Below are 22,153 nucleotides of genomic sequence, written 5' to 3'. Positions count from 1 at the left end.
TGTCGCTGTCCTCCTCCGCCTCTCGGCCGGCGGCTCCACCCAGCTCTATCGGCTCGTGGTCCGAGTCTTTCCGGGGTGGAAACGGGCAGACCATTACCAGGACGTCCTCTGGCTGCCAGCAGGTTCTCCAACCGGAATGTCCACGTCCACCAGTTTATCGAAGGACAACATGGTGTCCCGGCAGGCTAGCTCCCGCCGGACGTCCTCCAGCAGATGGCACCGGAAATGGTTGATCAGGGCCCGCTCGTTCACCCGACCCCGGTGCCAGCATCCGAAACTCCAACGGGTCTTCTGCGCGGTCTCGCCCTGCCTCAGGTGGACCAGTCGCTCACCCGCCTTGACCTCGGGCCGCAGGTGGTCGAATAACGCCCGAAAGAGTCGAGCGAACACCCTGTAGTCCTTCAACGCAGCTCTTCCTTCTGTTCCACACCGCATTGGTCCACTCCAGGGCTTTCCCAAAGAGGCAGGGAAACGAGGACAGACACCTTCTCCCGCTCCGATGGTGCCGGCCTGATGCTGGAGAAGTAAAGCTCCAATTGGAAGAGGAATCCCTGGCACAGCGCCGCCGTCCTCAAACGCCGTGGTTGGGATATATGGATCCCTTCTGGTGCTGGGGTGTAGGTGGCTGGATCTGGTTGGCCAGCTTGTCTCAACAGATCGGGTCTGCTCCTCTCCAGGCGTTGGGACGACCTGAAGAACCTGATCAATCGCTTCCCCCAAGCTGGCCAGCATCGTGGAGTGCTCCTGGACCTGTGCCACGATTCCAGGCATGCGCTCTTGTCCCGCTGACTCCATAGCGGGTGGGTGATTCTGTGATGCGTGCGATAGAAGGAGTCAGGCGCAGGAGAGTAAAAGCATCCAAAGAGTTTATTCCGTCGATAAACAGTTGCGCAAGCATGCGACAACAAAACTCAGGCACAAGGGGAAATATCTACCCTGGAAACAACAAGGTAAGGGTAGCTCAACCGAGCTACACACAGCTCACTACAAACAATCACACACACAGACAAGGAAGCAGAGGGAACACTTATACAATGACTAATTGGGGATAAGGACCAAGTGTGTGTGATTAATTAGACAAGACAAGTGGAGTGATGATAAATGGATCGGCAGCAGCTAGTAAGCCGGTGACGACGAACGCCGAAACCTGCCCGACCAAGGAGGGGAGGCAGCCTCGGCGGAAGTCGTGACAGTTACAATCTATCTGCAATATTAAAGCTGGTCTTCCCCTAAAAAAAAAAAAATTGAATAAAAAAAAAGCCTGAAATTTCAGTCGGTCTTTTCAAACATCTCTTACACTAAAATGGCACTATCATAAATTTCACAATTTCACAGTGTTATTTCAACCTCATAGTGTGGAAATATATATAAACCACAGCAAAATCACGTTTTTGAATGCACTGGCCCTTTAAAACAGAAACATTTTCTTTACTCCCCATGGCAAAATGTGTAGAATTTCAGGAAATGTACTTTACATTTTTATTAAATCTCCAGTCAAGAGGTTGGCCACCAAAATGTTTGGCTGCTAGGTGGGGGGCCCCAGCAAAATCTCGCTTAGGTCCCCAAAAGGGTAGAGAAAACGGGATACGACATTGTAACCTCAAAATGTATGTTAATGAGTAACGACACTAAACTGTAAATACCGTTAAACTGTACTAGGCCAGATACGATCAACTTGCTTATGCCGTAATCCATCTGTTTATTCATTGGCCCTGAATCAAACTCAAACCTCAGATGCAGGTGTTCTGAGCCCTGCTCCTAGTTTTCTATCAGACAGGGTTTTTGTAGAGGAGAGGAGGTGCTCTACATCACTGTGTTGGCTGGCTGCACAGTAATAAACTGCACTGTCTTCAGGTGCTCTCAGACTCAGTAGATGAAGGGAAGCCTCTGTCTGACCGTCTCCACTCACACTGAAGTGCTTTTCAAACGATTTCTCCATGGTTATTGACGTGGTATATGCATAACCAATGAGTTTCATAGCAGTGTCTCCTGTTGACTGTTGGTACCATAGTATCGCATCGTAGTTTGAATAGTATGGTTGCAGGTGAGTTTTACATTATCTTTAGATCATTTTAGTATTGCAATAGGAGTCTGATGGACTTTGCTACTAAGTGACTGCCCTGGAGAGAGAGAGAGAGAGAGAGAGAGAAAGAGAGAGAGAGAGAGAGAGAAAGAGAGAGAGAGAGAGAGAGAGAGAGAGAGAGAGAGAGAGAGAGAGAGAATTTTATTCAGTTTAAAGACATTGATAGATTTGTTAGACTTCTCTTAATGAGTGATTGAATACCTGTCACCCAGATTGGAAGAGCTGCCAGGTGAATCAGAACTCTGATCATGGTGATGATGAAGATGGTGATGTTGCCTTAGTGGAGGAGAGAGATATGAGCGTCTCCTGGATGAAGCTCTGAGGTGAAAGGAGAGGGGCTGATGTAGCAGCATATTTTATTTAGGGTGGTGGTTAGTGGGAGTGTCAGAAAGTCTGTACCGTAAAGCTGCTCATAGGACCTCACAGGGAACCTTTCTGATCATGACAATGAAATGAGACAGAAATTATTAGTAGTAGAACTAGAGGTCCCCCTACAGGACATGATGAGACCATCTCTTCAGATATTATCTGCTATCCGATATCAACACTGGGGGTTTAGTGCAGCTCTACTTGTTATATAATATCAACACTGGGGGTTTAGTGCAGCTGTACTTGTTATATTATATCAACACTGGGGGTTTAGTGCAGCTGTACTTGTTATATTATATCAACACTGGGGGTTTAGTGCAGCTCTACTTGTTATATTATATCAACACTGGGGGTTTAGTGCAGCTCTACTTGTTATATTATATCAACACTGGGGGTTTAGTGCAGCTGTACTTGTTTTATTATATAAACACTGGGGGTTTAGTGCAGCTCTACTTGTTATATTATATCAACACGGGGGGTTTAGTGCAGCTCTACTTGTTATATTATATCAACACTGGGGGTTTAGTGCAGCTGTACTTGTTATATTATATCAACACTGGGGGTTTAGTGCAGCTGTACTTGTTTTATTATATCAACACTGGGGGTTTAGTGCAGCTCTACTTGTTATATTATATCAACACTGGGGGTTTAGTGCAGCTGTACTTGTTATATTATATAAACACTGGGGGGTTTAGTGCAGCTGTACTTGTTATATTATATCAACAGTGGGGGTTTAGTGCAGCTCTACTTGTTATATTATATCAACACTGGGGGTTTAGTGCAGCTGTACTTGTTATATTATATCAACACTGGGGGTTTAGTGCAGCTCTACTTGTTATATTATATCAACACTGGGGGTTTAGTGCAGCTCTACTTGTTATTTTATATCAACACTGGGGGTTTAGTGCAGCTCTACTTGTTATATTATATCAACACTGGGGGTTTAGTGCAGCTGTACTTGTTATATTATATCAACACTGGGGGTTTAGTGCAGCTGTATTTGTTATATTATATTGTCACGAACCGGCTCAAGTTCGTAACAAAAGGGAGACACGTGGAGACAAGGAATACTTAAAGTATATATTTATTAACTAAAGTAAACTAACTGAAATAACAATGGGGTGTGTAATCAGTAATCAGTAGTGTAAGTGAGTGTTTGCTTGCATAAATGTAATATGGAAAAGTGTTGAGAAGTGCCAAAGCAAACAACCCAAAAAGGCCACAAAAATATCACAACCAAAGTCAAAGTATCTGCCTGGAGAGAGTCTCCTCAATGAATGTGGAAGAGGTCCATTTATGCTGGGACACACCGGCCCAGGTGTTTCCCATGTAGCTGACGACCCTCCCAACTCCGCCCACCGGCATCCTAATAAGGAAACAAGAGCAAAGAGAGAATACGGCAGACAGAGTGGGAGGGTCGTCACACCCCCATAAGACCGGGGACCAACAAGGACCCCGGACCAACGTACCAGCCCCTGCGTCCCAAACCGACAATTTGTACATGTTCACCCCTCCACTTGCCCCACTCCATCATCCTCCTCTCCAGACCTCAGCAACCTTTACACAGGAAGCAACCTTTAAGAGGAAAGAAAAACACAAGACTAGGAGGGGACAACCAGGAAAGATAGAACATGACAAAATCAAACACTGGTCGGTCACATCAATATTCATGAACAGGGCGCACGAGAGAGCGCATCAGCAATCACGTTATCAGTCCCCCGGATGTGCCGCACATCTAGATGGAAGGATTGTAAAAATAAACACCATCTCATTATCCTCTGATTAGGACACCTCATGGACCTCAAAAATGTGAGAGGGTTATGGTCGGTGTAGACCACAATAGGTACTACACCCGACCCAACATACACTTCAAAGTGTTGTAGCACCCATATAAGTGCTAATGCTTCTTTTTCAATGACCGAATAGTTCAACTGATAATGGTTAAACTTTTTGGAAAAGAAACTAACAGGCCTCTCAACCCCAGCCACATCTGCTTGCAGCAACACTGCACCCGCCCCCACATGACTAGCATCCACCTGCAAGGTAAATGACAAATCCACACGAGGAGCAGCCAGTACCGGAGTTGAAGTAAGCAACCTCTTTGCATCTTCGAAAGCCTGTTGACAATGAGAAGACCATACGTACACAGCCTTAGCTTTCAGCAAATCTGTCAAGGGAGTGACCACAGTAGAGAAGTTCCTACAAAACCACGATAATACCCAATCATTCCCAAGAAACGATCAGTTCCTTTTTAGTAGTTGGTAGTGGAAAAGCATCAATAGCTACCACTTTAGCCCGAACAGGACGCACTTCACCCTGCCCAACCACCTTTCCAAGGTATGTAACAGTCGCCTGAGCAAACTCACATTTAGCCAAATTTATCGTGAGACGACCCGCAGCCAGACGTTCGAACAAGGCTTGAATACGGGACAGATGTTCCTCCCAAGTATCTGCATATATCACTACATCGTCCAGATAAACAGCGCACCCGGCCAGACCAGAGACAACCCTGTTCATAAGTCGCTGAAAAGTTGCAGGCGCATACGCAGTCCGAAACTCATAACCGAATACGAGTACAGACCAAAAGGTGTAATAAAGGCAGAGATTTCACGTGCCCTACTCGTCAGTGGCACCTGCCAATAGCCCTTTAACAGGTCAAATTTGCTCACAAACTTAGCTGCGCCCGACTTGATCAACGCAGTCCTCCATCCGAGGAAGAGGAAATGAATCCGGCTTAGTGACATCGTTTACCTTACGGTAGTCCGTACAAAATCTGTTTGTTCCATCCGATTTACTGACCAAGATACAGGGAGAAGCCCAACTGGAGAAAGAAGGCTCTGCTATTTTACTCTCCAGCATGTACCTGACCTCAGCATCCAGACAACGCAGTTTCTCTGAAGAAACTCTATAGAACCGTTGACGAATGGGGTCAGCATCTCCAATGTCAATATCATGTTCTATTAAGTTTGTACGTGTTGGTGTATCAGAAAAACAACCCTGGAAATCTCAGAATCAGACCAACCATCTCTTTCCGCCCATCAACAGGTAGATGAGTAAGAAGGCTATCTAAAATCTCCAGTGTCTCTGAATTCTTCAATCTACCCTGCAGTATGCAATCGTCGGGACCAGAAACATCTTCCTGCTCCTGCACAGACCTAGCATGACCAGAATCCAGGGAATAAACAGTATCAGCCAAAAGAACAGCCTTACCGTCCTCTGTAGACTCCCCCTGTTCAGTCTCAGAGGAACGTGCATAATAGGGTTTTAACAAATTTATATGGCACAGTTGGTGTGCTTTCCTCCGTTCTGGAGTGGCAACTAGATAATTTTGCTCAGTGTACTGGCGCACCACTGTATATGGACCTTGAAACTTGGCTTGAAAAGGAGAACCAACAATTGGCAGCAGAGCCAGAACCTGATCACCTGGACTAAAGTGACGAGGCTCAGCTCGCCGATCATATATGCTCTTCATCCTGTCCTGTGAAGATGATAGCTTCTCTTTAGCCATTTCACCAGCGGCATACAAGCGTCGCCGAAAATCACACACATATGATAACAGGGACTGAGGAGGCTCGGGAGACTTCCAGTCATCCTGGAGAACAGATAAAAGCCCACGCACCCTATGTCCAAACACTAGGTCATTTGGGCTAAAACCTGTGCTCTCCTGTGAAACCTCCCTAGCAGCTAACAGTAACCAAGGCAACCCCTCCTCCCAATCCTTATCCATCTCAGTACAATAAGCTCTCAACAAAGACTTAAGCGTTTGATGGAAACGTTCCAGTGCTCCTTGACTTTGGGCATGATAAGCGCTAGACAAGTTGTGTTTAATATGGAGTTGTTGGAGAACCTGTCCAAAGAGATTAGAGGTGAAATTAGATCCTTGATCACTTTGAATGACCTTAGGGATTCCAAACAGTGAGAAAAACTGAGTCAAAGCTTTTAACACAGACTTAGTCGTGATAGACCGGAGAGGATAGGCAGCAGGAAACCTAGTGGTCTGACACATCACAGTCAACAAATAATTACTACCCTTTCTGGAACGAGGCAGAGGACCAACACAGTCAATAATCAGATACTCAAAAGGTTTACTGAGTACAGGAATAGGGAACAGTGGTACCTGCTTAATAGCTTGATTAGGTTTACCAGTTAATTGACAGGTGTGACAAGTTTTGATGAAATCAGAAACATCCCTCTTTAATCTTGGCCAAAAAAATGTAGTAATATGCGATTGTAGGTTTTTTCTCACACCCATATGCCCAGCAACGTCGTTGTGAGAAGTTGTCAGCACCAACTCACGAAGCTTAACTGGTACCACAACCTGACTAATCGCCTCCCCCAGAAAACAACTACCATGAGACATCCACTTTCTCATCAGGACCTCCTCTTGGAGAAAATAGCCCTGTGCGACATCTCCCAACTGTTCCACAGGCACAATTTGGTCCCGCAACTCTTCTAATGTAGGGTCAGTCCGCTGCGCCTCGATTAAATCGGAGCGGGATACAGATAACGGGATAACAGGGAAAACAGTAACAGACTTCTTTATGGTATTCTCGTTAGCCAGCTCCGTGACCAGGTCGTCATGGATCATAGAACGCGTCACTGCACACGCAGAAAACACCTCTGGGAAATTCTGCGCACTCTCATCAGGAATCCCTACAATTGACGGCTTAGTGGAAACCACTAAAGATGGAAATCGCGAGTAGGCCACACACGCTCCCCAGCCAAGTTATTTCCAAGGATCACGTCAATACCCTCAATAGGCAATGAAGGACGCACCCCCACAACAACCTCACCTTTCACCAGTCCACAATCCAACATCAGTTTATGCAATGGAACTGACAGAGTGTTCACCTGGCTCTGGGCATGAGACAATGCGTCAGGAGTGAACTGATGTGGAACAGGCGCGGCTAACGCTGCAGGCCTCGATTTACCATAAGCATCTGTACTGAATTTACCCCTAGACCTAAGAATCGGACATTCATTTTTCCAATGACCTAATTCTTTTACATTTACATTACATTTTAGTCATTTAGCAGACGCTCTTATCCAGAGCGACTTACAGGAGCAATTAGGGTTAAGTGCCTTGCTCAAGGGCACATTTATGTCATTTAGCAGACGCTCTTATCCAGAGCGACTCACAAATTGGTGCATTCACCCTATAGCCAGTGGGATAACCACTTTACAAATTTTTTTTTGGGGGGTAGAAGGATTTATTTATTTTATTTTTTGTCATCCCTGTTCTTGACAGTAGTGGCACTCTTGACCAACGTCAGTTTTACCACGGGTATCAGGCTCAACCCTAGTTGAATGAAACTCTGCCCGGGAACCGAAGTATCTCGGCGAGCGAGGCCCAAATCTCTGAGAACGCCCCCACTCACTCCGAATACGGGGTTCTGCAAAAACATTTTTGTGAGTCAACACATATTCATCTGCCAAAACCGCAGCTTCAGCAACAGTCTTTATTTTTCGTTCGTTAATGTATCGCCGCTATACGATCAGAGATTGTGTCCTTAAATTGTTCTAACATAATCAGATCACACAGCCCTTGGAAAGTCATAACTGCAGAGGCAGAACACCAGCGATTGAACTGTGAAGATAATATTCGCGCAAACTCAACATGAGTCTGCTGATCATCCCTTTTTAAAGTTCTAAATCGTTGGCAGGTAAGCCTCAGGGACCAATTCGTAACTCTGTAACACAGCCGTTTTAACCTTCTCATAACTAACACTGTCTGCTACACTAAGAGCTGAATATGCTTCTTGCGCTTTACCAGTCAGCACACACTGCAACATCAAAGTGCGATCAGAATCAGGCCAACTCCTAGCGTCAGCAACACGCTCAAACAACGAAAAGAATGTGTCCGGGTCCTTTTCATTAAACTGGGGCAACAACCGTAAATTCCCAACAATATCAAATGTGTCTGGATTACGACCAAAAGAGGAACGACCCCTAGGTAACTCTGGGTCACCTTCCCAGAGCAAACTCTCCCCTGAGAGCTTTCCTTCCCTAACCAACTCTAGTCGCTCTTGTTGCAGCTTGATTTTAGCACGCTCCATATCCTGTTTAAATTCCAATTCCCTTTCATATTTTACACGATCATGCTCCATTTTAGCTTGTTCATGCTCCAGCTGTAACAGAAGCAGTTCTTTCTGCTGTTCAAAAAGAAGACTACTATGACTAACCGATGGAGCGGTCATTGTAACATATCGGGGAGACAACGTGTCCTCAGCAGTGGCTGCCCCAGTGGTAACATCCAGAATACCACTCTCCATCAAATTGGCCTTCAATATTAACCTAATAGAATTTTTTTGGCGTTTATCACTAATTTCAACCTTGTAGTGTTCAGCAACCTTCAACAGCTGTTCTTTAGTACATAATTCTAACAGTTCTTCTGATGGAAAGCGAATGAACTCGTCTACATTAGACGCCATAATCAGAAAAAAAAAAAATATATATATATCATAATAATCTTGCTCAACCCCTCTGCTGAGCACACCAGACACAAGAGAAATGACAATCACACCGAGCACCACAGAAGAGAGCTGGGATATGGAGCTTCCCCATAACCTACAATAACTCAACCCTAGTCTTCGTGTGGATTCGCGGTGGGTAATTACGCACTGTAGCCCGCTGGCAAGGAATTAAACCCCCCAGCACGCTGGTAGATTCCACCAAGCCACGGATGTGCCCCCGAGACAACTGCTCAGTCCACAGACACCACACAAAAATAACAAACATTTAACCATGCCCAACGTATCCCAAAACAAAACACGTCACTAAGCCTATCAGGGGAAAAAGCTATAGCTCCGGGTAGAAAATGTCACTACCCTACCCAATCTCCCACTGAGGTACACAGCCGATTGTACTCACCTCCTCAGACCGATGCCCCAACAGCGAGTAGAGCAAGAGTTTCCAGGCTGGGCAGGGACTGGAAACTAACCAATGTACTCTCTCCAACGCAGTACACAACCCAAAGGAAACCAATACTGGGCCTATCAAACTCAAACAAACTAACAAAATTTACAAAAAAAAAAACTACAGAATTGAACATTAACTCCACGTTCTCCCAAACACAACCAGTTCAAGATCCCGGACGAGCCCCCACTTGTCACGAACCGGCTCAAGTTCGTAACAAAAGGGAGACACGTGGAGACAAGGAATACTTAAAGTATATATTTATTAACTAAAGTAAACTAACTGAAATAACAATGGGGTGTGTAATCAGTAATCAGTAGTGTAAGTGAGTGTTTGCTTGCATAAATGTAATATGGAAAAGTGTTGAGAAGTGCCAAAGCAAACAACCCAAAAAGGCCACAAAAATATCACAACCAAAGTCAAAGTATCTGCCTGGAGAGAGTCTCCTCAATGAATGTGGAAGAGGTCCATTTATGCTGGGACACACCCGGCCCAGGTGTTTCCCATGTAGCTGACGACCCTCCCAACTCCGCCCACTGGCATCCTAATAAGGAAACAAGAGCAAAGAGAGAATACGGCAGACAGAGTGGGAGGGTCGTCACAATATCAACACTGGGGTTTTAGTGCAGCTGTACTTGTTATATTATATCAACACTGGGGGTTTAGTGCAGCTGTACTTGTTATATTATATTTAAATGTTCATTCAATTGAGTTATTTTTTGCTACTTTGTAGGCTACTGTCTGTAATTTGTCTCAATATATTTCATGATGTGTTGCCTAACGTGCGCAATGATGTGCCATATCGGTGATTTAAATAATTTTTATTGGGTAGGCTATGCATTAGAATAAGCCACCTCAATATTTTCAGCCGTAGGTGGTTGTCACGTTCGCTTACAGACGGGGCGGACTAAGGCGCAGCGTGATATGCGTACATTATTTATTGAATATTAAACACCACGACAAAACATCAAACAAAACGAAACGTAAAGTCCAAGGTAGCACACAAACAACATACCTTACACGGAACAAGATCCCACAACCCACTAGTGCCAATAGGCTGCCTAAGTATGGTCCCCAATCAGAGACAACGAGCGACAGCTGCCTCTGATTGGGAACCACACCGGCCAACATAGATCTACACCATCTAGATCTAAACATAGATATTGCAACATAGAACATACCACACAGAAAATACACACCCTGACTCAACAAATACGAGTCGGAGCACAGTCAGGAGCACAGGCAGGAGCACAGGCAGGAGCACAGGCAGGAGCACAGTCAGGAGCACAGGCAGGAGCTGATCCACCGTCAGTATTGTGAAATAATTCCAATGTAAAGGTAAGATTTGAATGGAGAAAGCTGATCAGAGAGCGGCGCTCCCTTTCTTTCTGTCCGACGCACATAGCGACCGTTCTCTCTACGTGCGCTCTTAGAAAAGCAGCGCTGCTCTCGGATCAGCTTTCTCCGTTCAAATCTTACCTTTAGCATTCCACAATACTGAACACGGATCAGCTCCTGGAGAGATATTACCACCTGTGGCTGCAAATATTGAGGCGGCCAATTCTAAATGCTTACCCTATAATAATAAATCAAGATGTGGCACATCATTACGCACCTGTTGTTACACATCATGAAATATATATTGAGGCAATATCCTAGAATTACCTAAATGGAATTCAATTGAATTAAACATAAAAATGATTTAAATGTCATTTAAATATATAGTCCTATGTAACCTGTAATGAATTTATATTTTGCAGTCATCTCGGCTTCGTCGCTTGTTTGTAACAATTGCAAAGACATTGGCAACTTTGTATTGGTAGTCAACATCCTTCTGAAGTTATCCGAGCTCACAGAGACACAGATCAACCTCTTGGTTCTGTGCTTAGTGGAGATCTTCCCTTTCACATATTCTTCTGGACGGGCATAATTCAGATTGAGACATCCCAGTAGTTTGAGAGTCCTGTTTTCTGTCTTGTTTGTACCAGAGCATGCGATCATGGTTGACGATAGAGTGTGAACAGGGGATCTCTTGATCAACAGAGATTCCATGGTTCTTGATGAGAGCAGAAGGAGACTGGTGAACTATACGTACAGAGAGAGAGAGAGAGAGAGAGAGAGAGAGAGAGAGAGAGAGAGAGGTTAATTAATTACATGTACCCATTGATTCTTGAAGAATATAACTTAGTATAGTTAGTTCAACTGTCGTACCCCATCAGAACCCAAAATATAAGCTTGTTTTATACTCAGTATAACAAAGTAAATGTAAACAAACACTGTATAGCCTCAAAACATGGCAAAACTATCATTGTGATATATTCTGTAGTGAGACAGCTTGATGTACAGTACACCCCCTGGACAGGACACTAGTCTATCTCCTGTTTCTGTAGTGAGACAGCTTGATGTACAGTACACCCCCTGGACAGGACACTAGTCTATCTCCTGTTTCTGTAGTGAGGCAGCTTGATGTACCAGTACACCCCCTGGACAGGACACTAGTCTATCTCCTGTTTCTGTAGTGAGGCAGCTTGATGTACAGTACACCCCCTGGACAGGACGCTAGTCTATCTCCTGTTTCTGTAGTGAGACAGCTTGATGTACAGTACACCCCCTGGACAGGACACTAGTCCTATCTCCTGTTTCTGTAGTGAGACAGCTTGATGTACAGTACACCCCCTGGACAGGACACTAGTCTATCTCCTGTTTCTGTAGTGAGACAGCTTGATGTACAGTACACCCCCTGGACAGGACACTAGTCTATCTCCTTAAACTCGTTTTGAAATAACAGAACCAACACAGTGCGTTTTGACCAGAACCAGCGCCTCCGCTTGACAACGATTCGCTCCAAATGATTGGCCACTTCGGGGGCATGGGCGGAGGCGTGAACCTATTCAAGTAAGTAAATACATTTTGAAACTGTTTTTAAAATGATGTATTATTAGCTAGCTGGACACAGAAGGCCACTGTGTGTAGGCTAATGAGCTGCTTGCTAGATAGCTATTCAACTTTACATACTGTATAACTTCATATTAGCTTGTTATCTGGATGTAGGCCTGTTTATCATTTGTAAATTAAAACTCATGCTCCAAATGCATTTGTAGATGACAGCAATGGAAGAGGGTGAAAGGATTTGCTTCTCCAGCTGTCAGAAAAGGGAGAGGGTAGGCTACTAGCTAGATAGGGTCATAGGTCATGTTGAGGGAGGACATTATGAAACGTCAATAGCAACATAACAGCCAGGGCTGTCTAACTGTAATATAGTGAAGCCTGTTTCTTTGTGATGTTTTCTGTCCTCAGATATGGAGAGCTGCGAAAGCCTGTCTGCAGATGAAGAGGTCCCAGTGAATGTCCCGAGAGACTGCTGCCACCATCCTTGTATTCAATGGGTTGTATGTGTACTTATGTTACGTCATTTAGCAGACGCTCTTATCCAGAGCGACTTACAGTTAGTGAGAGCATACATTATTTATTTATTTTCATACTGGCCCCCCGTGGGAATCGAACCCACAACCCTGGCGTTGCAAACGCCATGCTCTACCAACTGAGCTACATTCCTGCCGGCCATTCCCTCCCCTACCCTGGACGACGCTGGGCCAATTGTGCGCCGCCCCATTGGTCTCCCGGTCGCGGTCGGCTACAACAGAGCCTGGATTCAAACCAGGATCTCTAGTGGCACAGCTAGCACTGCGATGCAGTGCCTTAGACCACTGCGCCACTTAGCACATGTTGTATACAACAATACAGTTAAAAGTCACACACAACGTAGGCTACAAACCTATTCCAACTGGAGCAGGCCAATCCTGCTCTGTAGGTATGAAGGTGTGCAGGCTTTTGTTCCAGCCCAGCACCAACACAGCTGATTCAACTTATGAGTTGATATTAATGTGTATTATTGCTGGGCTGGAATAGAAGTCTGCTCCCCCAGTAGATCAGGGAGAGGTTCACCCCCTCTTATATGGACTAGTTTTTGTTCAGCTAAACTTTTTTTTTTTTTGAATAATAGCCTACTTACTACGATGTCTAACATTTACAAATGAGTTAGCTTATTTGAATATGTTGAAATTATACGTTGATTCATTCAATGTTGATTTATTGAAATAAAGTGTTTTTTAATTGTTAACTTAAAACTATTATTCAAGATTAAACTAGTGTCAAAGTTCATTCATCACAGATCACAATTCTGCAATGAGGAGGGGAAGGGGATGTGTCTCTAATTTGTCTGGGTTTCTGGGTCTCAAATGAACATTATACTTTTGTCCAGTTGTGAGCTGTCTAATCTGTTGTATTTGATTGTCACTCTGTCTCAGGATATCAGCTATGTGAATCCATTTGGTAGCTTTATCATAACAGCATGCATCACATAACAGCATGGCCTCCCGAGTGGCGCAGTGGTTTAAGGCACTGCATCGCAGTGCTAGCTGTGCCACTAGAGATCCTGGTTAGAATCCAGGCTCTGTCGTAGCCGGCCTCCACCGGGAGACCCATGGGGCGGCGCATAATTGGCCCTGCGTCGTCCAGGGTAGGAGAGGGAATGGCCGGCAGGGATGCTCAGTTGGTAGAGCATGGCGTTTGCAACGTCAGGGTTGTGGGTTCATTTCCCACGGGGGGCCAGTATGAAAAATACAATTATGTATGCACTCACTAACTGTAAGTCGCTCTGGATAAGAGCGTCTGCTAAATGACTAAAATGTAAAAATCTAATCACCAACGCAGCCACAGGCCTACAGTATGATGTCATTACTGGCACAATGGGCATCTGAAGCAGAAAATAGCTAAACCCACGCATTGGTTACATGTTGTTGAGCTGTATGTTCTCCATGTAAAGTGACGCCAGTAGATAATGTATATGGCTAACCACGAGCCTCATCTACATGTTCGGACATCCACAACTCCAACTCTTGCGTTCTAGGTAAAGTACTGTACATGAAAATAAGTAGCTGATCATTTGTAGGCTAATTCAAAGGTAAATAATGGGAGGTGTTTTAATTCTACAACATTCACGATTGTTTATCTGCTGAGAATTATTGTACAGTACAGAGACAAAATCAGAAGGTCAATGGCATGGAGGGAGATTGTTGGTGTTGATGGCGAGGGGAAGAGAGAATTGCACAACAATGTTTGCAAGTCAAAATCCACAATTTCCTTCACAGTTTAGACGTTTAAGATTAGGTTGATTGAGGTTCATAGGTAGCGCTGCCTGGCCTGGCCTAAGCTAGCAGCACAAGTAAACAGGTTCGTGCAAATCTCTCTTCACCCACCATCAACACCAACAATCTCTGCAATCCTCCTCCATGCCACTGACCTTCTGATTTTGGCTCTGTATTCTAGCAAAGCAACATCATATAAAATTGGAAAACAAATGGAAAAAATGACAGGCGGAACTAGGTTTCATGAATGGAAGATTTTCAAGCAAAACATCTGCTCCTCACCTGATTGGTTAACCGCGGTCGCCGCGTGACATTTGCATAAAAGATGAGCAAAGGCACTTTGGGGAGGAGAGGTAGCTGTCTGACTCAACAGCGTTTGCATATCTCATTAGCATAATGCCTGTTACAGTAAGATCAAAGAACTGGTCACATGACGTTCCGAGACCACAATGACTGTGAGATACTGGATTACTCATTCAGTAAGGGTTACACCTGCCTGTGCTCCTGCCTGTGCTCCTGACTGTGCTCCTGCCTGTGCTCCTGACTGTGCTCCTGACCCTGCTCCTGCCTGTGCTCCTGCCTGTGCTCCTGCCTGTGCTCCTGCCTGTGCTCCTGACTGTGCTCCTGACTCTGCTCCTGCCTGTGCTCCTGACTGTGCTCCTGCCTGTGCTCCTGCCTGAGCTCCTGCCTGTGCTCCTGCCTGTGCTCCTGACTGTGCTCCTGCCTGTGCTCCTGACTGTGCTCCTGGCGCTGCTCCTGCCTGTGCTCCTGCCTGTGCTCCTGCCTGTGCTCCTGCCTGTGCTCCTAACTGTGCTCCTGCCTGTGCTCCTGACTGTGCTCCTGCCTGTGCTCCTGCCTGTGCTCCTGACTGTGCTCCTGACTCTGCTCCTACCTGTGCTCCTGCCTGTGCTCCTGCGTGTGCTCCTGCCTGTGCTCCTGCCTGTGCTCCTGCCTGTGCTCCTGACTGTGCTCCTGACTGTGCTCCTGCCTGTGCTCCTGCCTGTGCTCCTGACTGTGCTCCTGACTGTGCTCCTGCATGTGCTCCTGACGGTGTGTGTGCTCACAGATGTACTCTAATTGTCTCTGAGTAGTGAGGTATGTAAGGATTGTAGGTTTTAGTTTTGTATTGACTGGGAGGTTGTATAAAACTCACCAGCGTGCCATGAGACTGAGCCCCTCCGTTCCTCTCTATGCAAGCGTGACAAGGCATCGCCATCACCAACACGCCAAGCGTGACAAGGCATCGCCATCACGCCAAGCGGTGTGTGTGTGTGTGTGTGTGTGTGTGTGTGTGTGTGTGTGTGGTGTGTGTGCGTGTGTGTGTTTGTGTCCAGGGAGGGAATCTCCTCACGAAAGGCATCTCACAGGTTTTCATTATCCAACTTAAAAGGGAGTTAGAAAAGACATGTTAAGGTTCTGATATTTTTACAGGTCTAGTTAATTGACCAGTAAAAAATCCAAAGTCTTGTTTTGGTCTGTTTGTGTATTTTTCCAGAATGTGTTCTGTTCTATTTTTCAGTTTTAATAGATTCCCACTGATAATGAGCGACTCCCTCTTTTCTCATAAGTTAGTAATTAGTCAGCCTTGTTGTAGACAACATACAAGCAAATAACACATGATGCTGCTATTGTTTGTTCACTGTGTCGTGTCCTCAATACATTTGTAAAAATCCCTCTTCGTGCTCAAATTAGCCCCTCTAGTTTATAAGAATTCCTGCTTCTGGTCGACTAGCATATATAACAACACTCAACAACGTGAGAAAGACTAGACTCAGGAGTTGTCATGCCTGCCTGCCTGCCTGCCTGCCTGCCTCCCTCCCTCCCTCCCTCCCTCCCTCCCTCTCTCTCTCTCTCTCTCTCTCTCTCTCTCTCCCTCCCTCCCTCCCTCCCTCCCTCCCTCCCTCTGTCCGTAGTCTGGCTCCTCTCCTCTCCTCCCCTCCCCTATCCCCTCTCCTCTCCAGGTTCCTGTCAGCCACAATACAACATGTTTAATAAAAAATGTATTCACTTGGCAGTCCTTGGTTTTCACAGGCAGCTTACTAAGGTAAACAGCTCAGAGGGATGCCAGATTTCACAAATCAATCATATTTTTGGAAAGAAAGAAAGGGTTGATACAGGGCCAGGGTCAGGCTGAGAGGCTGGGGAGTTGGGAAGGGTGGTGATGGGTACACAACAGGGCCAGGCAAGGCTGGTGGGAATTGGGAAGGGTCCTGAAACAGGGCATTCATATATAACAATTTCTAGGCTATTTCTGGTGGTGAGGTGAAATGCATTTACATCACATGCTATTGATATATACTGTAGATACTACTGTATAATATACATTAACAAGATTTTGAGAAACATTGCGATCAGTGTGATTGGTACTGGGTTGTTTACAGAGCCAGGTGACGTTGTTCCTGTAAAGCTGTTCCTGTAAAGCTGTTCCTGTAAAGCTGTTCCTGTAAAGATGTTCCTGTAAAGCTGTTCCTGTAAAGCTGTTCCTGTAAAGCTGTTCCTGTAAAGCTGTTCCTGTAAAGATGTTCCTGTAAATATGTTCCTGTAAAGCTGTTCCTGTAAAGCTGTTCCTGTAAAGCTGTTCCTGTGAGGCTGTTCCTGTAAAGCTGTTACTGTAAAGCTGTTCCTGTAAATATGTTCCTGTAAAGATGTTCCTGTAAAGCTGTTCCTGTAAAGCTGTTCCTGTAAAGCTGTTCCTGTGAGGCTGTTCCTGTAAAGCTGTTCCTGTAAAGCTGTTCCTGTAAAGCTGTTCGGTCAAACTTTACAATAAGGTGCCATTTGTAAAGGGTCTATAAAGAGCTTGCAATTATGTTATTAATGGTTATTTAAGCATTTGCAAATTCATTATGCACCATTTATAACCTTTTATAACACATTGGTCAAAATAATGTGATAGCTGGTCAGCGCTTGCCAAATAGTGAGCCGATATCTACCTCATTATTAACCATTTATAAATGCACTTACAAATGCTAATAAGATTAACCCTTACGATTCATCATGCGACCTTATTTTCAATTGTTTCACAGGAATTATTTTGTCACTTTTGGGTGTGATGCATTGGTCCTCTGGCCCAGGAACAGAGAGGGTTTTTTTTCTCAGACCAACGGTCAACTCCCATGATGTGTCTTGCCCCACGTTTGAAATCCTGATGCCTTGGCCAGATTTACAACCCAGACAGTATTCAATTATACAATTCCTAACATATTACCCCTTACCAGATTATGGTAACACTTCCTTTTAAGAGGTCCTTACTACAGTGTAATTACATATGTAAATACGCTGTAACAAGTATTGTAATTAATTGTAATAACTCATAGTTACACTGTCATAACAACATGTAACTGGTGGTTAACTGCAGTCTGTAATTACAAAGGTATAACAACTAATGCTTGTAACCATGCTTGTTACAAACGGGCAAGTTTCTGATGTATTTTCCATATATCACAACACACCTTATTTCAGCCTGCACAAACCACGTGATAAGTGTTAGCCAATTGAAAACTGACCACCTCATTGACACAACTCTGCAATAAAGGTCATTGCTATCTGGGACCCTTGGGATGTCCCTACCCCATTGAAGTTAGGGTTAGGTAAGGGTTATTGTTAAGGTTAGGGTTAAGGTTTAGGGTAAGGATGTCCCAAAGGACCCGGATAGCACTGACCCTGCTATAAAGGTCTCTGGAGTCTGATGCCCAGGCCCAATGGCAGAAACCTGTTCACAAATGGTTCATATTTTTAAAAAAATACTTAAAATCATTAAATCATTTAATGGTGCATTTGACAATGGGTCAATTACTTCAACCATAAATTATTATTATTATTATTAATTTTTTTGCATGGCACTTGTAACGCCAGGGTTGTGGGTTCGATTCCCACAGTGGACCAGTACAAACAAATATGAAAATGTATGCAAGGTGTCGAAAGCACTCCACAGCGATGCTGGCCCATGTTGACTCCAATGCTTCCCACAGTTGTGTCAAGTTGGCTGGATGTCCTTTGGATGGGGGACTATTCTTGATACACACGGGAAAAACCCAACAGCGTTGCAGTTCTTGACCAACCGGTGCTCCTGGCACCTACTACCGTACCCCGTTCAAAGGCACTTAAATATTTTGTGTGGCCCATTCACCCTCTGAATGGCACACATACACAATCCGTCTCAATTATCTCAAGGCTTAAAAATCCTTCTTCAACCTGTATCCTCCCCTTCATCTACACTGGTTGAAGTGGATTTAACAAGTGACATCAATAAGGGATCATAGCTCTCACCTGGATTCACCTGGTCAGTCTATGTCATGGAAAGAGCAGGTGTCCTTAATGTTTTAAACACTCAGTGTATAAACGCAACATGTAAAGTGTTGGTTCCATGTTTCATGAGCTGAAATAAAAGATCCCAGAAATGTTCCATACGCACAAAAAGCTTTTTTCCCCTAAAATGTTGTGTACAAATGTATTTACATCCCTGTCAGTGAGCATTTCTCATTTGCCAAGATAATCCATCCACCTGACAAGTGTGGCGTATCAATAACCTGATTAAACAGCATGATCATTACACAGGTGCTGGGGACAATAAAAGGCCACTTTAAAATGTGCAGTTTTGGCACACAACACAATGCCACAGATGTCTCAAGTTTTGAGGGAGTGTGCAATTGGCATGCTGACTCCGGGAATGTCCACCAGAGCTGTTAATTTCTCTACCATAAGCCTCCTCCAACATCGTTTTACAGAATTTGGGAGTACGTCCAACCGACCTCACAACCGCAGGCCACGTGTAACCACGCCAGGCCAGGACCACCACATCTGTCTTCTTTACCTGCGGGATCATCTGAGACCAGCCATCCAGACAGCTGATGAAACTGTGGGTTTGCACAACCGAAGAATTTCTGCACAAACAGTCAGAGACCGTCTCAGGGAAGCTCATCTGCATGCTCGTCGTCCTTGACCTGATCATAACTGAGTTCAGTGGGTAAATGCTCACCTTCGATGGCAACTGGCACTCTGTGCTCTTTACGGATTAATCCCGGTTTCAGCTGTACCGGGCAGATGGCAGACAGTGTGTATGGTGTTGGTGAGTGGTTTGCTGATGTCAACTTTGTAAACAGAGTGCCCCATGGTGGCGGTGGGATTAGGGTATGGGCAGGCATAAGCTACGGACAACGAACACTATTGCAATTTGAATGCACAGCGATACCGTGATGAGATCCTGAGGCCCATTGTCGTGCCATTCATTCGCCGACATCACCTCATACCTGCAAACTCACCAGACATGTCACCCATTGAGAATGTTTGGGATGCTCTGGCTCGAAGTGTACGACAGCGTGTTCCAGTTCCCGCCAGTATCCAGAAACTTTGCACAGCCATTGAAGAGGAGGGGGACAACATTATACAGGCCACAATCAATAGCCTGATCAACTTTATGCGAAGGAGATGTGTTGCGCTGCATGAGCAAATGGTGGTCACACCAGATACTGACTGGTTTTCTGATCAACACCCCTACCTTTTTTTTATGGTATCTGTGACCAACAGATGCATATTTGTATTCCCAGTCATGTGAAATCCAAAGATTAGGGCCTAATGAATATTTCAATTGACTGATTTCCTTATATGAACTGTAAAATCTTTGAAATTGTTGCATGTTGCGTTTTTATTTTTGTTCAGTGCATTTATCACAGGAATTAAGGCATCATGTCAAGATCTGCCCATCTGCCCATCGTTTGAAATAACGACGACCTCGAACGTGCCCACATGTGTTGACACTGATGTCATGTAACAGTGCGCAAAGAGCAGGGTCGAGTGGGCGGCAGGTAGCTTAGTGGTTAAGAGCGTTGGGCCAGTAATCGAAAGGTCGCTGGTTCGAATCTCCGAGCTGACTAGGTGAAAAATCTGTCAATGTGCCCTTGAGCAAGGCACTTAACCCTAATTGCTCCTGTAAGTCGCTCTGAATAAGAGCGTCTGCTAAATGAGTGTAATGTAAAATGAGAAGAAGGTCAGTATGCAAAATCCCGATATGAAAGAGAGATTGCCGCGAAAGAAACAAAGTGTTGTAGGTCAAAAAACATCAACACAGGAGAGAGGAAGTACGTTTTCCATGCAATTTGTTTTGCTTTTTGGAATACACATGAATTCTGCTGGATGATTTAGCATAGGTAGTTAGATAGCGTTTGCTAGCTTGCTAGCCTAATGTTGGCTAGCTGGCTAGCTGTAGCTAGCAAATGTTAGCTGGCGTTTTTGTTGGGCCTACCAACCAGGCTAGCTAGCTAGTTACCATATACAGAATAGACTTTCCATGCAATCTGTGGAGTTGTTTTGGATTAGTTAGCATGCTAGCTAGCTAGTTTTCTAACCGTTCCTTGACTAGCTAGCTAGCTCGATGGTATTATCTTCCCTGAACCTTGTTCTCTGTTACCCAAGTGTATTATGTGAGACACACCCAGCATGTTAACATTAGCTAGCTAGCTAGTTACTTGTGTCAACACGCTATGAGTAAGGTTAGTTCCTTTTCAATGTAACTATACACTTGCTAACTTATCAGTGTTAGTAAGCACTATTATTGCTAGCTGGATAACACAACAACTAACTAGGTAGCTAGCTAGGCCTAGCTTAATATATGCCTAAACTATAGAAAATCATGATGATAACTAAATCAAATCAAATGTTGTTTGTCAAATGCGCCAAATACAACAGGTGTAGACCTTACAGTGAAATGCTTACTTACAAGCCCTTAACCAACAATGCTGTTTTAAGAAAATAGAGTTAAGAAAATATTTACTAAATAAACAAAAGTTTTAAAAAAACATAACAAAATAAAATAACAATAACAAGGCTATATACAGGGGGGTACCGGTACCGAGTCAATGTGCGGGGGTACAGGTTAGTCGAGGTAATTTGTACATGTAGGTAGGTGTAAAGTGACTATGCATAGATAAACAGTGAGTAGCAGTAGTGAAAGAGTGCTTTGTCCTGCCAAAGCATCAATTTCTCTGTTTAGTCCCTGAAAGAAAACAGATGGAAAAATATGTTTTCCAACATTTCTTATTAGCTGGCTAGCTAGATCACCAATTCAGGATTTAAAAACTGAGCGGTTCTTCATTATTTACACATTCCTGAATTAACAAAGCTGACGAGATCGCCTGTTAGCTATCGGTAGTATCCAACGTTAGCTAGTTAGCTAGCTTGGCTAGTGGGCTGATGTCAAAAGCACACACCCGGTGTTGCATGCCCCAATGGTTGAATTTAACATGCATATGAAAGTCATTTGTGACTAGTTTTAGGAAACTAGGCATATGACGCGGGTCACTACTTCACAGGAGAGCCATTTGAACTTAAACTTTTTTAAATAATCAAAATGCATTTCTTTGGCAGAAATGCCTTCTGGAACATGTGAACTTTCATGTGCCTTAATAACAAACGTGTATGCCATCTGTAAATACTAATAAAGTTGTTAAATGACGAGCCTAGTTAGTTAAGCCACAGAAAAATACCATCCCACTAGCCATGATTGGCTGAGATAATGAGTGGGCTGGACATGCCGAGAGAGGAGTTCGGATTGGTCTGCCATATAGCACGCTTCTGTCTATTTGAGCTGGTCAGTATGTGTAGGTAATCCTGTCTAACGTGGCTTTAAAAATATATATATCGTATA

Source organism: Coregonus clupeaformis, chromosome 25 (genome assembly GCF_020615455.1).
Source record: "Coregonus clupeaformis isolate EN_2021a chromosome 25, ASM2061545v1, whole genome shotgun sequence".
Classification (NCBI taxonomy): domain Eukaryota; kingdom Metazoa; phylum Chordata; class Actinopteri; order Salmoniformes; family Salmonidae; genus Coregonus; species Coregonus clupeaformis.
The sequence above is the reverse complement of the archived record's forward strand: the minus strand, read 5'-3'. Positions refer to the sequence as shown.